This window comes from Chiroxiphia lanceolata, chromosome 9 (genome assembly GCF_009829145.1).
Source record: "Chiroxiphia lanceolata isolate bChiLan1 chromosome 9, bChiLan1.pri, whole genome shotgun sequence".
In the NCBI taxonomy this organism is placed as follows: domain Eukaryota; kingdom Metazoa; phylum Chordata; class Aves; order Passeriformes; family Pipridae; genus Chiroxiphia; species Chiroxiphia lanceolata.
In genome coordinates, this window is record NC_045645.1 from 28,371,850 (window position 1) to 28,387,330 (window position 15,481).

At 37.9% G+C, this 15,481-nt stretch overlaps 1 long non-coding RNA gene across 1 annotated transcript; it reads left to right on the forward strand.

The window, feature by feature from the left end:
• Positions 1-689: 689 nt before the first annotated feature.
• Positions 690-3,734, forward strand: LOC116790666. Its single transcript, XR_004358452.1, has 4 exons — positions 690-758; positions 2,223-2,293; positions 2,398-2,475; positions 3,714-3,734. It is a non-coding gene; the product is annotated as an uncharacterized LOC116790666 (long non-coding RNA).
• The last annotated feature ends 11,747 nt before the right edge of the window (positions 3,735-15,481 follow it).

The following is a 15,481-nucleotide window of genomic DNA, read 5'->3' on the forward strand; positions in this document are numbered from 1 at the left end:
GGGATTCATAGGAACAGGGTCCAACAGTTTCTTAAATCTCTCTGTAGCATCCTCCTGGGTGAGATCTCCAGAAATGTGTACTTTTGGAAGCATCCCTTTTTAAATGCTAAATTTATGTCTTCTGATTTTTTTTTGTCTATACTTATCAAGTCTATTTTTGCACTCTGTACATTCTGGATATTTCTGTCCAGGAAAATTGTCTAAAATAGGAAGTGCCATTTACCAAGCCCCTGTGTTGACTCCTTACAGGTCTTTCGTTAGAGTCAATATAAATCAGTTTTAAGGTATATCACCCTACACAAGTCTAACACTGGAAAGCCACTTGAAACTGCTCAGACAGCTTGTAAGTAATCATATCACACAATATGACATAAAAGTGTATAAAAGCTCCCTCTTATACACTTCTGCAAAGCTTACTGTTCAAGAATAAAATTTTAATTCAGAAGAGATTATCTTCCTGAAGTTAAATAAAAGTGAACATATAACAGATTTTTTTCTTTTTTGCATTGTAGTCTTAGTTTAGCTTAATTTTAACTTCTAATGCAGCCATAAGGTGCAAACTGAAGCAACCTGAGAATGAGTTTCAGAAGTGCTGTGCCTCCTATGAGAAGAAGCTCGCCATTACATTTCTATGACTGTGCATAATAATCAAGTTCTAAAGCACTGAACAGACAGAAAAGACAAAGACTGTTAAAACTGTGAAACCTATTAAAAAGAAATGTTTCTGCAGACAGATGATACACCATATTAAGAGGAAGGTGAGTTTCTGTTTAGTACAGCAAAGTCTTTTCAAGTTTGGGTTGTATTTTCAAAAGGTCTGGCAGCTCAGAGGCCAGAACATTCCAGAAAAAGAGTTTTGTTTCTAAAAAAAGGACTGTGCTTATATTAGTTCTGGCATAAAACATCGTACAGAAGTTTACACATGCAAACCTGCATGAATCCAAACACCAACCACCTTGGGAGTGATCAGATAAAATGCACTTTGATGTTCTGTTCATTAGATCCATTGGCAAGTGGAAGGTAGTTTTACAAGGAAAATATATTCAAATAATAACTAAGGCTTCAAAGACGCACCAGGAAAGATAGTTGTTCAGGTATTTTGTCTGGTCTCTGATTTTTTTTTTTTAAAGAACAGAATTCAAAAGAAAAATAATAATAATGTTAAAGCACATTTTCTGAGGGCAAGAGTAAAACATCTTTTGTACAGACAATTTTACATAACAATGGTCACGACACAGATAGGGGCAAAAGGCTCTGTTTGATGTTGTCAAATATTGGCTAGAACAGAAACAGAATGTCAGCAAAAGAGACAGACACAACTTTCAATGAAAATGTATTTCTGAGGTCCGTTCATCTCTTTACACAGTGATCTAAACGAGAGTTGCTGCATTTTCATTAGCTGATGGAACCTTTGGGCCATGGGAATAGTGCTAAATATCCAGCCAGAGACTTCAGAGCAGCTCTTCTCGTTGCATCATTAATGCCACATACACTTTACATTTATGCCTTGAAATTAAACTTTTTTTTGTGCCCGAGTTTTCCACATTTTAAAGTCAAACTTGCACGTTCACACAGTTACAATTTCATCCTTATAGTAGGCTTAATGAAGCACATTTTTGAGGAGTCAGATGGTTTTGATCTACAAACTCCAACTCTCTGAAGCTGTCAACTTGTTTACAAGAAGTCAATTTTTTTTTAAGCCTGGGATCTTATCGTGTTGATAAGATCCACCAGCCTTGAGCACACACTGCAAGGATTGTTGCATTCCCTCTCTCCCCTCTATTCCTGTAACATTTCCCTGTGTCCCAGAACGTGGCTGTACTTCTTACCTGCTAGAAACCCACCAAATGCAGCAGGAAAAATCCAATCATGCAGTGGTTCTCTTTAAAGAGCTGTAAATACTGGATGGTAGAAGCTTGTGCTTCCTGTAAGGTTGATCTTATGGCAGAGAAGGAGAAGGAAAACCAAGTTAAAGCCTAATAAGAACTGAACTCATTTAGAGCTCAATGCAAGTTTTTATCAGAAAACTAATTTAAAAATAATAATAATAATAATAATAATAATAATAATAATAATAATAATAAAGACTGCCCTTCTGTTTTAGAAAGACAATAAACATCCAGGATATTGCTCTGTAACTCTAGTTGCCTCTTGGTTTTGCACCCCTTCTTCTTTCAAGCTAAATCTATCATATCTTATTTCCAGAATGATTTTTTTTTCAGAGCTGAGCTTCTACCTCACTGAATTCCTGGGGAGAGCAGCCGAAGTGGTTCTGAATATGTGTCCCTGTAGGGTGAAAACTGGGATATTTTAAAAACAAAGCCAGATTGCCTTTCAGCATAAGTTCAGGTTGAAAGATTTATATTTGTTTTTGTTTCCCCACCTTCAGTATCACAGAAAAACCTGTAGCCTGGTGGTGAAATTGTGCTGATCAACTATGGGAGCTCAAAGTTGTTCTCCTAAAAGCTGCCACTGGTAAGTGGCATTTCTGCATTTCCTGCATTTCTTTCCACTGTGGCTATTGCAAAGTAGCCCCAAGAGTAATGCAGAATAATCCTGCCAAAGCAAGGTCACAATGACACAGAAACTTGACCAACAGGGCACCAAGGAGGCAGAGCTTCTGCTCATTAGGTTTTTAAGAGACTTGATGTGTGCTTTAGGCTGTTGTATTTATCTTTCTGGAATTTAAAACGCCATAAAAGTGTCCTCTTATTAGAACAAGTCTGAAAGTAGTGGCTTCAGATAAGGATTGATCAAAGGGACATAGATAAGACTCATCAGCCCTTTAAAATGATGGTATAAATAAGATTCTAAGTAACAGGGAGTGAAGAAGGTGCACGATTTAGGTTAGATATGACATGCATAAAATCTTATAATGATCAGTAAGGGCTGTACCATTTCTCTTACGAGATTTGATGAGCACTATCTTAAATATACTATGTAAAAAATTACCTAGATCGATTCACTCTTGCAGCCTGTGCATTTCTGACACAGAAGGGAAAGAAAATATATAGGTATTTCAGTCTTTTTAGGCACTTTTTGAATTCTACTACCAGGAAGAAAGACTATAATTTTTCCCTTTTTTTTGTTTGTGTAGGTGTAAATTAGATGATTAGGTAGCCTGACCTCTCACATATGACTTTCAAAAGCTAAGCTATCAAGTGCATAAGAAAGGAAGGGATTTAGTAGCACCAATTTTGAGGACTAGGAATAAACTGCTGGGGGAAAAGTTTTGCATTTCAAATTAAATTGATACATTGGTCTTACCGTGGCATTTTTATTTCAGAGCTGTGCATGCAGTAACTTTACACTGAATTGTTGTGCATACATGTACAGACATATTTACAGACATATGTCATAGATATATATATATAAATTCTACGTGTCATTCTGTATATACATACTTATCTATCACCACTAATGAATCACTTTGTCAGGTTGAATATTCACCCTCGTACACATCGTAGAACTAACACTGCTTGACAAACCAAACACAATTATCCTTTAAAACAGATTTCTGAGGTAAGAACCATGGTAATATCTAGCTGGAATATTTCTTACTCAGAGGCTGAAATCTACAGATAGGACACAATTTCCCTTCTTTGGTGCCTTTAGTTGCAATTATGACTGATACAAAATGTGGAGGATTTTTATAAACTGCCCTTCTCCACACAAAACTGCTACCTGAAGTTTTTTCCCCTTTCTTCTTTCAGCTGACAGGTTGAAAACCGAGGATTCAATCATATGGATTTCTTTATTTTATATCTCTCGAATATGAAACACACAGAATTAGTTCACTGCCTGTGATTTGGAGCACAAGAAAAGACAAAATAAAGGAACATAAAAATAACACTATATGTGGGATGTCAGCGTGGTCACTGGAAGATCAGGAGGGAGACACTTCAATGCACTCATTGAGACTTGTTTTCACTGAATCAGTTGGACTGAGAGTGTTGCCCCTTCTATGTAAACAGTGACAGACACTGACTTTACATAAAATTTCAGATGGACCTACTGATTTCCAGGGCATAAACAAGTAGCATGGACAGCAATTTTCCCTGTAGATTGAGCTGAGCCACGAGACCTGACTGACTAAATGCCTTCTTGGGGGCAGATGTGCCACATCTAAAGATGTTGTCACGGAATGCTTTCAGTTAGAAAGGACATTTAAAGGTCATTGAATCCAACTCCCATACCTTCCCCACCATGGACGAGGACATCTTTCACACAGAATCACAGGATGGTTTGGATTGGAAGGGACCACAGAAAGGCCATATTAGAACTATTGTAAAGATATATAATTATCTTTACAACTGTATAAAGACCAGTTATAACTTTTGTGACCACCTGGATAACACTGGAACAGGCTTCCAAGAGAAGTGGTCAATACTCAAGACTGTCAGTGCTTAAGAGACATTTGGGCAGTGCCCTTAATAATTTGCTTTAACTTTTGGTCAGCCCTGCAGGAATTGTGCTTTTTACAAGTCTGTCAAGAAGGCTCATGCCCTCCTTGGAGCACAGAACCTGACACTACCTAGGGGGGTAGAACGACTCAGTAGGACAAAATGACTTGATAAGTGTGAGATTCAGACTGTTCAGACTAAGAAACACTTCCTGCATCACACAGGCATTTGAATTTTGAAAGTGAGCTCTTGGTCCCATTTCTGTGGCTCTTCCTAAAATTTCAAAGGTTTTCTTCGAAAAAGTTTGCTTGAAAAATTGCTTTCTAAAAAGTTCACCAGGTTCAGCTTCATTCTACAACATAAGACAAATTATAGTCTCATTGCGAAGGAAAACTGCATCATTTTAATAATTATGTCAATTTTTTTTCCAAATATTTTTCCAGTGACCATTTGAAAAAGCCCAAATATTTATTCTGTAATTACTCAACAGGACCCATTGTTACCATTTGCTTTTTAACTGCATGATAAGATGACATTACCACAAACTGATAACACAAATGCAGCTCTTTTATTAATGATTAATCCAAGCCTGTCATTTCGTGGACTTGTCATTGGAAGACTTTTAATCTACCCAAAAACCTCATCGATTTTTTTTTTCCATTAATTGCTAACGCGTCTCCCTTGAATTTCAAGTGGTACAAGCACTTTTTTAATGAATGACTAAGCAGCAGGAAGCCCACTGAGGCCAAGTCTCCTGAGGTGGAGGGGTCCCAGAGCAGTGCAAATCAGTGAGATGCTGCCCGTGGTGTCGATCACGGGAGCTTTCCCAAACCAAAAGAAAGCACTTCAGCCCCATAACTGTGCCCAGGTGGCCCAGAAGGCCAGTGGCACCTGGCTTGGATCGGCCATGGTGTGTCCAGCAGGACCAGGACAGTGATTATTCCCCCTGTGCTGAGGTTGAACCTCACATCCTGAGGGAAGTTTTGGGCCCCTCAGGTCAAGAAGGACACGGAGGGGCTGGAGCGTGTGCAGGGAAGGGAAGGGAGCTGGGAAGGGGCTGGAGCAGCAGGAGCAGCTGAGGGAGCTGGGGGGGCTCAGCCTGGAGCAAAGGAGGCTCAGGGGGGACCTTCTGGCTCTGCAACCCCCTGACAGGAGGGGGGAGCCGGGGGGGGTCGGGCTCTGCTGCCAGGGAACAAGGGACAGGAGGAGAGGGAACGGCCTCCGGCTGTGCCAGGGGAGGCTCAGGTTGGACCTCAGGAGGAATTTCCTCCTGGAAAGGGTGTCCAGCCATTGGCAGGGGCTGCCCAGGGAGGTTTGGACTGCCCAGCCCTGGAGGTGTCCCAGGAAGGTCTGGACATGGACCTCAGTGTTCTGGGCTGGGGGACAAGGTGGGAGTTGGGCGTAAAGTTGGACTTGATGACCTTGGAGGTCTTTTCCAACCTTAATGATCCTGTGATAACTCTGGGATAACTCACTTCAGTCTGAGGGCTGTGCTTTGAAACAGGCAGCAGAAAGAGAAGTGATACCAGGGGTCTAAACTCACAATCCTTACCCAGAGTGGTGAGAGCACACGCACACATCTCCAGGCCCGTGGCAACCGCTGGTGTCCTGGTCATCTCCTCATAAACCAAATTAAAGTCTACACCTCCCTCTTTCTGCCTTGCTCAAGTCATTGCCTTATTTACATGATCAATTTGCTCTGTGACCTCTCTTCCATCCTTTCTAATATTTTAGAGGTACAGAACAGCATATTAAAAAGAGTGTATAACCGTCTCGCTAAAGCAATATCTAGGAAGAATATTATCCCATTCGTTACTTTAATAAAACAAAAATGATTAAATCATAAATTGTAATTCTTTATACATTACCTTAAACCATAATAAATAAAATAATTGCGATAAATTATATTAAACCCTGAATTTTTAACCCCTTGTCATTATTTCAAGTTATATTCTCAGTGCTTTATTAGAGCTGCAGGATAGGAAAAGCTTTACTTCAGCAGGAGAAAGATAATTGCAAAAATATACCCCAAGAATTGGCTATGACAAATTTTTGTTTGACCAAGTAAAGAAGTTTTGTTGGCTCTTTTTTTTGTTCCTTTACCATATGCCCTTCACACACAGTACACATCCAGCCACCGTGAATGAAAGTGTTCCTTACCTCTCCTGGTGGTTTAATATTTGGTATATTTAGATTTTTTTCTTCATATATTTTGTATATACAAATACAATTTATGCTCACACGGTTACTTTCATTGCATAGTTTATTTATATTTTACTAATATATTCTATTTATATTTTGTTTAATTTATACATTTATAATTTTTATGTATTTATAACTTTTATATTTTTAGATATGTATATGTTCTGTATATTTAGCATATTGTCTTTGTTGCAGAATGTCAAAAGTCTGGCTCTGTTGGATTAGAAAGATCCCATTTCTACTATGCCCTGTCAACTTCTGGGATTTTGAATGTATCCACATTTTCCAAATACTCAGTATAATAAAATATTGCTTTTCACAGGTCTAATGTTATTCCATGCATAAATAATTCTAACATTTTTTTTAAGAGATGGCATTCTTAATCATAGAAATCAAAAGAACTTTCCATCAATAACCATTTAACCAACTTTTTCTTTGACTAAATAGAATTTACCAAACCAGAAGTTCAGTGCTCAAATACAGTCTGCAACTGAAGTTGAGCCCAATCTTCTCTCCTTTTTGGAATATTTAGAGGACACACTGACTTCACAGAACTGCAGTTCAGGCTAAATCTTTGTTTTTATTGGCCTCCCTCTCCCTCAAAATACTTAATTAAAACCTACTGAAGGTTATTAAGAAAAAAAAGGAAGAAAAACCTCTGGATGCAATAGGCTTTTGAACAAACGGTGAGCTCACCATGAAAATCATAATTAAAAAAAGGTTTAATTCAAGAATAATACCAAAAGTGCATTCCAATAAAAGCCTGGCCAAAATGTAGAGCTCATTAAAAGGGATCGGTGGAAAACAAGACCAAAATCAGTGGAAAATAAGAACAGGGGTAAAAGACATTATTATTTTGTCTGTCCTTCTATGATTTTTCCCAAATATTGCTGAGAGCTGGAGGAAGTTCTCACAGCAGTACCACCCCAGTGATTTTTTCCTAAGGTTTTGTTCTCCTCCCTCAGAAATCCTGTAAAACTGGGAATCTCGGGTCTTTATTAAAGAACAACCCAAAAACCTGAAAAGAAACAAAAGCCAAGCAGATCCCTTTTTTTTTTTCTTCTTTCAATGGGATTTTATTTTCCTCCCTTCTCGATTTGTTGATCGGTTCACTGTGAAACTATACGAGCTCTTCAACGTCTTCTTAAAATTTTGAGCCACACAGAAGCTTGGATTGGATTTTTTTTTCTCCTTCTAGCAATCTTCTCCCTGATTATTCTTGCTTTTGCTGGCTTGTCTTTTCCTAAGTCTGAGGCTGTTTGAGTGTAGAACCAGCGTTTTCAAAATTACAGATTCCTCTCTCTTTTGTATGTTCTGCTGCAGGGCAAGGTGTATCATTTCTCTGTCATTAAACCACATTCACTGACTATGGGGATGGTTGTAAATAGCAGTAAGGCACACAACAGGCAGGATATGTTTGTGAAACTCCACCTGACTTTGTAATCTTTTAACTTTTCCCACCCTGCACCTGGGAATTACCAACTGGAGAACACGCAGCCTCCTCCTCGTCTCTGATTAGGAAATGATTTCAGTGATCAGCCACGTTTGAGAAACTTGGAAATTACTTAAAAAGCTTGTGCTCATTACTAGTGATGAAAGAAGGTACATCCTGCGTGGGGAAACTGAATTTTGGAATCACAAACTGATTCTCTATTTCGCATAAACTTAAACACCTTTGAGTTCAGAACAAACAGCTCGGGTTGCACTCGCTGGGGTTCAATACATAAATTTATTGCTTGGAAGTGATTTAAGTTAGAAGGGTGTTATTAAGTGTATCCTTTCTGCCAAATAACGAGTGATTTCAGCTCCCACTAAAGGAGATATTTTTTTGTTTGTAATTCGCCTCATCAGGCAACAGCAGCTGTGCCTTAATTTTCACAGGTTGCTCACAGAAAATCAAGTAATCACTTAAGATATGTACACATTGGAAAGTAAATACTCTGTGCTTTTGTTCCTTCTCTTATTTATGCAATTAGGGTATCAGGCTGACTAACGAGTTCTGACAGAGAACTACATATGTTCTTTTCATACACCAACCTCCTGTCCTAAATAAATGTTTTGGCAAATGATTTTATCAGACTCTTCAATCGTAAGAACTTTGGAAACTCATTCCTAGGTATGCCCTTTATTTCCTCATGTGTCCATCCTTGAAAAGTGCTAGGGATTATTTGGATCAAAATAAGAATATAAGGCAACTACTTAATAGCCATCATTTTTTTTTTTTCTTAAAACCTTTAACCAACCACCCCCTGCCACGGGCAGGGACACCTTCCACCAGCCCAGGTTGCTCCAAGCTCTGTCCAGCCTGGCCTTGGACACTTCCAGGGCTGGGGCAGCCACAGGGATGTGCCAGTGCTTCACTATATTAAGCAGGGAAAGTTACTTTCAACTCTTTGCTAAGTCACTCTTTGCTCAAAGCTCGGGAATGTCAGGCACATCATGAATTCCAACTGCTAATTTTACCGTGGAATGTATCATACAGCAAGAGTTCCCAAGAACACCTGTGTCTTAATAAGGAGTTTGAAGACATTAATAATATTATCCCTCTAAATAATTTGCTATCTAAGGACTGAACTGTGGTTTAAGACCCTAAGGGCAAAGTCATGGACCATTAAAATGTTCTCGGAGATATTTAATTATTCATTAGTCATTAACTCACACCAATTGTTCTATCAAAACAGTAAGTTTTTCATGTAAATGCTGGAATTTCTTTTCATTTCACTATTGTAATGTGTATTTGGAAATATAATGAGTTTTTAATATTTAAGCCTGAAAATATTCTGAAGGGAAAAAAAATTATAATACGTTGTTAAACCCTGTTAAAACAGCAGTTTTTTCATTTTTCTGGCAGCTCCTAGAACGATGGTCTCAACGTTATTTCTACAAAATAGTCTTTGCTATGGCAGATGCAGGAATACCCCATCATTATGTTTTATTCCACTTATCACAGAAAAACGTGTTTATTTCCTTTGCTCACATCTCCTGTCATATCCAGTATGTTTGTTTTAGAATGTGACCGGTCTCCTGTCAGATCTTTTTTATTTTGTCCCCAAACTGATAATCTTTCCAGCCTTTCTGAAGTAATTGTTGTTTTTCCCTGCAGTGCATCATTGATCTAGTTGACATTTTTTTAATGTCTCCTACAGTTTAAGGGATTGAGCCTTTTTCTCATGCTCTACTTTCCATGAATTCAGATTTATTTTTTCTGTACTCTGTACTATGACTTGTTTTATAAGCTTCCCTCAGAGTTACGCTCTTCCATGACATGTTTATTGTGTTCTTCCTCTGTTTATCTGGTTTGTCATAATTTGTAGTGATTAGATTTTTATATCATCTCCTGTAAAGGAGAGACTGCATGTTTATCATCTATTCCTTTAGGCACAGGCATGAGAAAAGCAAGATACCAACACACATTATATAAAAAACCCAAATAAACCAACCAACCAAAGACACCTGTGGAAAAATGACCCTGAGTTTTTTTTTATTATTATTTTAATTTTTAAGTCCCTTTTTTTATTTCAAGCAAACTAAAATAGATTCTGTTGTGGATGCTTGGTTGTGACTTATATCTGTGGATCATGTGCTGATGTAATTGTGAGTGAATATGCAGAAATACAGGAAAATCATGCTCATTTTCTACTATTTTGCTTATGCCTCCTCTCACTTAGTCTTCTTGCACTCTGTTTCCCCCAGAATCAGGATCAAAACTCCTCTCTTTTCACAGAGTAAATAACTTTAACTCAAAGCTTCAAATGTCCCAACTCCAAAGGGAATATTAGCCAGCAAATACAAGCCATCAAAATCTTTGCCCCTTACTCTAGCTAACAATCTCTGACAGAGAATTGTCATTAATATTATAATATCCTACTGGAGCAGGACTGGAGCAGGAACATGGTGTCATCTTCTACATACGATGTATTCTACAAACATAGAGTTAAAAAAAACCTCCCAAACCAAGGTACAGCCACAGCCCAACCAAAACAGGTGTGTGGGAGAATGTCTGGAAAATCTGAGAATAAATATCTGATGCTTTAACATACATTCAAAAGGCTCTATTGGAAGAAGACAGAAAAAACAAAATTAAATTTTTTTAAAGAAGAGCAGGTTTTAGGTCTGATAATTGCTGTCTAGGCCTTTATTACCAAGTGTCCCTCTGATACCAAATACGGATTATTTCTCTACACCAAAGAAGAAGCTACATTCCAAAAATTCCGGGTAGGTGCTTGTCTTCAGTTGCAGAAGATTTATTTTTTTTAACACTGTAAATGTGAGCTAAATATGAGTGTGAGCTAAAGCCTATCGCTCCCGTTGATATTCAAAGCACAGTTTAATACAGATAAAGCTCCCTGGTAAATGTATATTAATGCCTTTTGCCTCCCAAGGCAGCACTAAAACCACCTGGAAAGCATCAAACTCTATGTTACACGTGCATTTACAGAGTTTGACTCCTCAGTCACTGAGTTCCAGATGTTATTGGAGCTTCTTCCCCTTGATTCTCTTACCTGTTATGCCCCATCTGAAATTTTTTCCTACAGAAAATCCAGCCAGATTTTTTTTTTTTATGTAATTCATTACAGTGTCCCAAAGGACCTGGATCTTCTCCAGGTCTTTGTTTTGCTTCTATACTTTTGGCAAAAGAAATAAAAAGGGGAAAATTTATGCTGGAAGAATGCCGAGAGTAGCCCATTCAATCAAAATCATGTCTTGGTGCAGAGACTATTAGCCAGTCATATCCACATTCTACCTAAATAATTAACTTGTAACACAGAAAATCTAAATTATTGGAGTGTCCTTGAATTGTTCATGGAGGTTTGCTGCTCACATTGACAGGAAAAAAAAAAAAATCTATTTTTAAAAATTCTAATGCTACTGCACCAAAATCTAAAATAGCCTACAAATAGCCTACAGAGAGCATTGTCTGGAAAGTAAAAAATAAATAAATAAATAAATAAATAAATAAATAAATAAAAAATCAGTTGCACCTATTTTGCTTACAAGTCCCACTCTTAATGATTCTGTATGCAGTGCAGTGAGGAAAACTGCCTTTCAACTCCATCCTTTGGGTCTGCAAATTGCAAACTGTTCTTCAGGGCATGGTGCAAAACTTCGTTGGAAAAGGCAAAATAATGGTATATACCAAACCAAAACACCTATACTGAAACCAAAGTGGTGTACAGATCAGTCTGGACAGGACTAGAGCAACTGTCCTTGCAGCCATTTCATTTTTGCTGTGTATGAACTTCTAGAAGTTGAAGTGGTAACAGGCACATTTAGAAAAGGAAACTTTAGTTGGAAAAGCTTCAGTGAGCTGCTGGAGCAAGTTTGAAACTGTGCACAGTACTTCAGGCTCTGGGTTTGGTACATAATTTGCCTTATGCAGCAACTGAATCAATTATTTTCACTGGCAAGATACTGTATTTATTGCTTTTTGGTTTTTTACCTGTGCCCTTCTAGTCATGCCTCAGCACGAACAACAAAACTGCTGTTTCCAGGCTATGAAATTTTATGTGTCTTTGCTTTTGTTAATTATAAAAGCAGCTAAACCACTTTAACTTGCACAAATGTACCACACGGAGAATTATCTGAGCTGTTTGAAAAATAAGAGAGAGTTAATTAGCATTGCTCTTCCTACCTTCAAATACCTGTGGAGGAGTCTGAGTGACCTTCTCTTGGCTCTACCACCTTGCAAAAGACAAATCTGCACACAGTCATCTTTGCAGCTGTAGTCCTTAGGGCTGTAAGAAAAGAGAATAAAAGAATATAGGTGGAAGTGTACAGTGCATATCTTGGAGATTAGTGATGCAGCCCAAACTGCCTGTGAGAAAATAGCAGAAAAGTTTTCTGGTTTCCTTTCTTCTTTTTTTTTTTTTTTTTTTCAAAATGCAGTAGGGTAAAGAGAGAAAGTTAAAAATCTGAAGACCTGAAGAAAGGATACGTCCACTGACACTCACAAATTAAGGGAGAACTGGAAAATAGTGAGTGGGCTCCTAATATCTGGAGGTTCTGTTTGCTTTACCTTTACTCAAAATTACAGCCATCAATAAGGCTGATGACTGCTCTGGTGGACCCAGTTCTACAGGTATCAAGGAATTCTAGATTCATACAATTCCAGAGTTATAAATCTGGAAAAATTATGAACAGAATCCGATTCACAGTGTTTCTCAGCTGTTCACAGTGCTTTAAACATAACAAGCTATTATTGATTCTGTGAAAAAAGCAATATATAAGCACCTCTTGTTAGTGTTCAGCCCCCTGATTAGCACTAAAGGTCACACACAATCTGATGTGTTCCTGCCTTTGGACATTGAATTTTCCTAAAAGTTAATTCAAGGATTACAAACCTCCCTAGACCACATGAAAAGCTGATAATTATTCAAGTGAGGTCCCCTTGCCCTGTCTGTAGTCACGTTAATCAGCAGCATGGCTGTGCTAGTGCAGGAGCTGTTGGATAATTAACAATACATGGCTGGGAAGAAGTCAGTCAGCAGGGAATGCCCCAGACACCAGCCAGCAATGTAAGTAGAAAGGAAATGTAGAAATTTTTTTTTGTCTGTTCTCAAAGATCCTTTTCTCCTCTGTGTTACAAGACATGATTTAGTTTGCCAATAATATGAGTATTTCCAAAATACACCACTAAAACAATAAAACAGCACACCAAGCAAGTAAACTTAAAGTAAATTTGAAACCAGATATAAAAGCACAAAAATAGCAGAAATATTTGGCAGTCTATATTTTTGTCAGTTGAAATTCCCTTGTAATAATTTTATGACACAGATAAGCATAAATATGGGGAGAACACACAATGCCTAAGGAGCAAACAGATGCTAATGTTCGAGTCAGGCAAATGAAATATGTGAAAAACAGGTGCAGGTGATAAAATCTCCAAGATGAGAACAAAGGGTGGCAGGAAAGGTAGGTGATGGAACCAGAATAAGCAAGAAAGAGGCCTAGCAAAACCAGATCAGAACTGTTTCTGGTCCTCAAGGTACCAGAAACAATGTTGGGACCAGATGAAATCATGTATTTTCTTTTTAGGGGTTGCCTAAGCAGCATGGGATACCAGTGATGAGAAGGAAAGCTGGGGGAGAGAGAAAAAGCCTGCTTGGATTCCAGCTCCCCTGGAACTGGGTACACTTTACTAAATATGAAATTAAAGGGCTGTTTTGAAGTTTGAAACTGGTCTGGCTTTTTAGAGTCACAATGCTGTGCAGAATATAGCATCAGTCTCTGAAAATAAATGACATTCAGGCTGATGTGCATTTCCTCATTCTGATTTTCTTTTCCTTCGAAAGAATAAGAGGAGAAAATGGAAAGCACTTTATGTGTAACCATTAGGTCTTCCAGACATGATGACATCACAAAATCACTTGACATCAGGGATTACCACTATTAATGACAAGAGAAGGTGGAAATCACCCAAATTAACATGACAGTGACGTTCTACACCTTATCAGTATCCTGCTTTCTCTGCAGCAAATAAGAAAATTTAATTATAATAATTTCTCATTCGTTTTGGAGAACGAGCTCTAGTTTAATATGGCTAAATATTTGTTAATGTTGCAGAATGATCTCCTGAACTGTGAAAATAGAAGACACTGTGGTTGAAACAGCTCTGGGCTGGGCTTGCTTGGGGGAATGAAGGAGGCAGAGGCAGTGCTGAAAACTCAAATTATCCTCTGAACTTCTGCCAGCTGCTAATAAAGGTCAAGGTAAAAATGACAAGAATGTGACTAAAACAATGTTCCCCTTTTTTTGCTCCTCCATTAGACACTGAGACGAAAAGGTCTCCGTAAATCTACCAGTTACTGGAAATCAGGACAAAGATTCCCCAAAATTGTGCCATTGGTTTTTAACACAATACAGTTTTTCTTCTAGCTTCCAAACCTTTTAGAACTTTACTGCTGTTTCTTTTCAGTTAGAGGAGCGAGAAAAATTCCCTGCTTGGTTTTTTAGAACAAATAAACCCGTGACAATTGTCATCCACTAAAATTCACAGATTTAAAACACCAGCTAACACGCTGCATTCAAGAGCCTGTAGTGGTTTCTGCAGACATGGAATTAGCTGTGATACTCTTGGTTGTTTAGAGAGTCCTAGATTCCAGTAACATTTACTTTTAGAGGTAGCATCCAACAACAACACAGTGCAGCAAAAATGTTTTGATTCTCTATTTCAGGGTCTGTTTCACGTCCTTTCAGATACCCACAGCATCCCCAAGATGGCACTATGCCATAGAAAGATTAAGAGACGGGACACAGAAGTTAAAGTTAAATCATGGAAAGTAAAAACAGCTACAACATTTTGTGGAATTGATAAAAATAGAATTGAATGAGCATATTTAAACCAGCACATAGAATGCTAAGGAATTGTTAATATTTAATTAACAGAAATCATCAAAAGGTGTTTTTACTTAGAATTTTTTTTTTCTCAATGTACTGTTGAAAGGCTTTTTTATTACAATGAGATATATATCAAATATATAATAAGCTATATATCAGTTTGTTGAAGGCCCCTGGCAGTGCCAATCACATTTCTTTGGACCATCAGCCTAACAGACTAATCAGTGTTAAATACTAATGTGATCAAAGAATATGTCTTTCTTGAAAATTTTCTGCATGTGCCTAGCTGGAAAACGCATTGAGGGGCTAAATTATATCCTAACCCTATTTATGCACCAATTAAAATTTGATTGTGGTCTGTAGGAAGGCATTCTTTCTGTTAAAAGTACACAAACTATGCCATGAGAAGTGTGTTTATAGGGTTCTGTGCTCTGTTTTTAGTTTTTGACTGTTCACAAAATGACATGCACACGGATTAAAATGTGTCTTTCCAAACAGAAAAGTGATGCATAAAGACTTTAACAAGCGTGACAAAACGA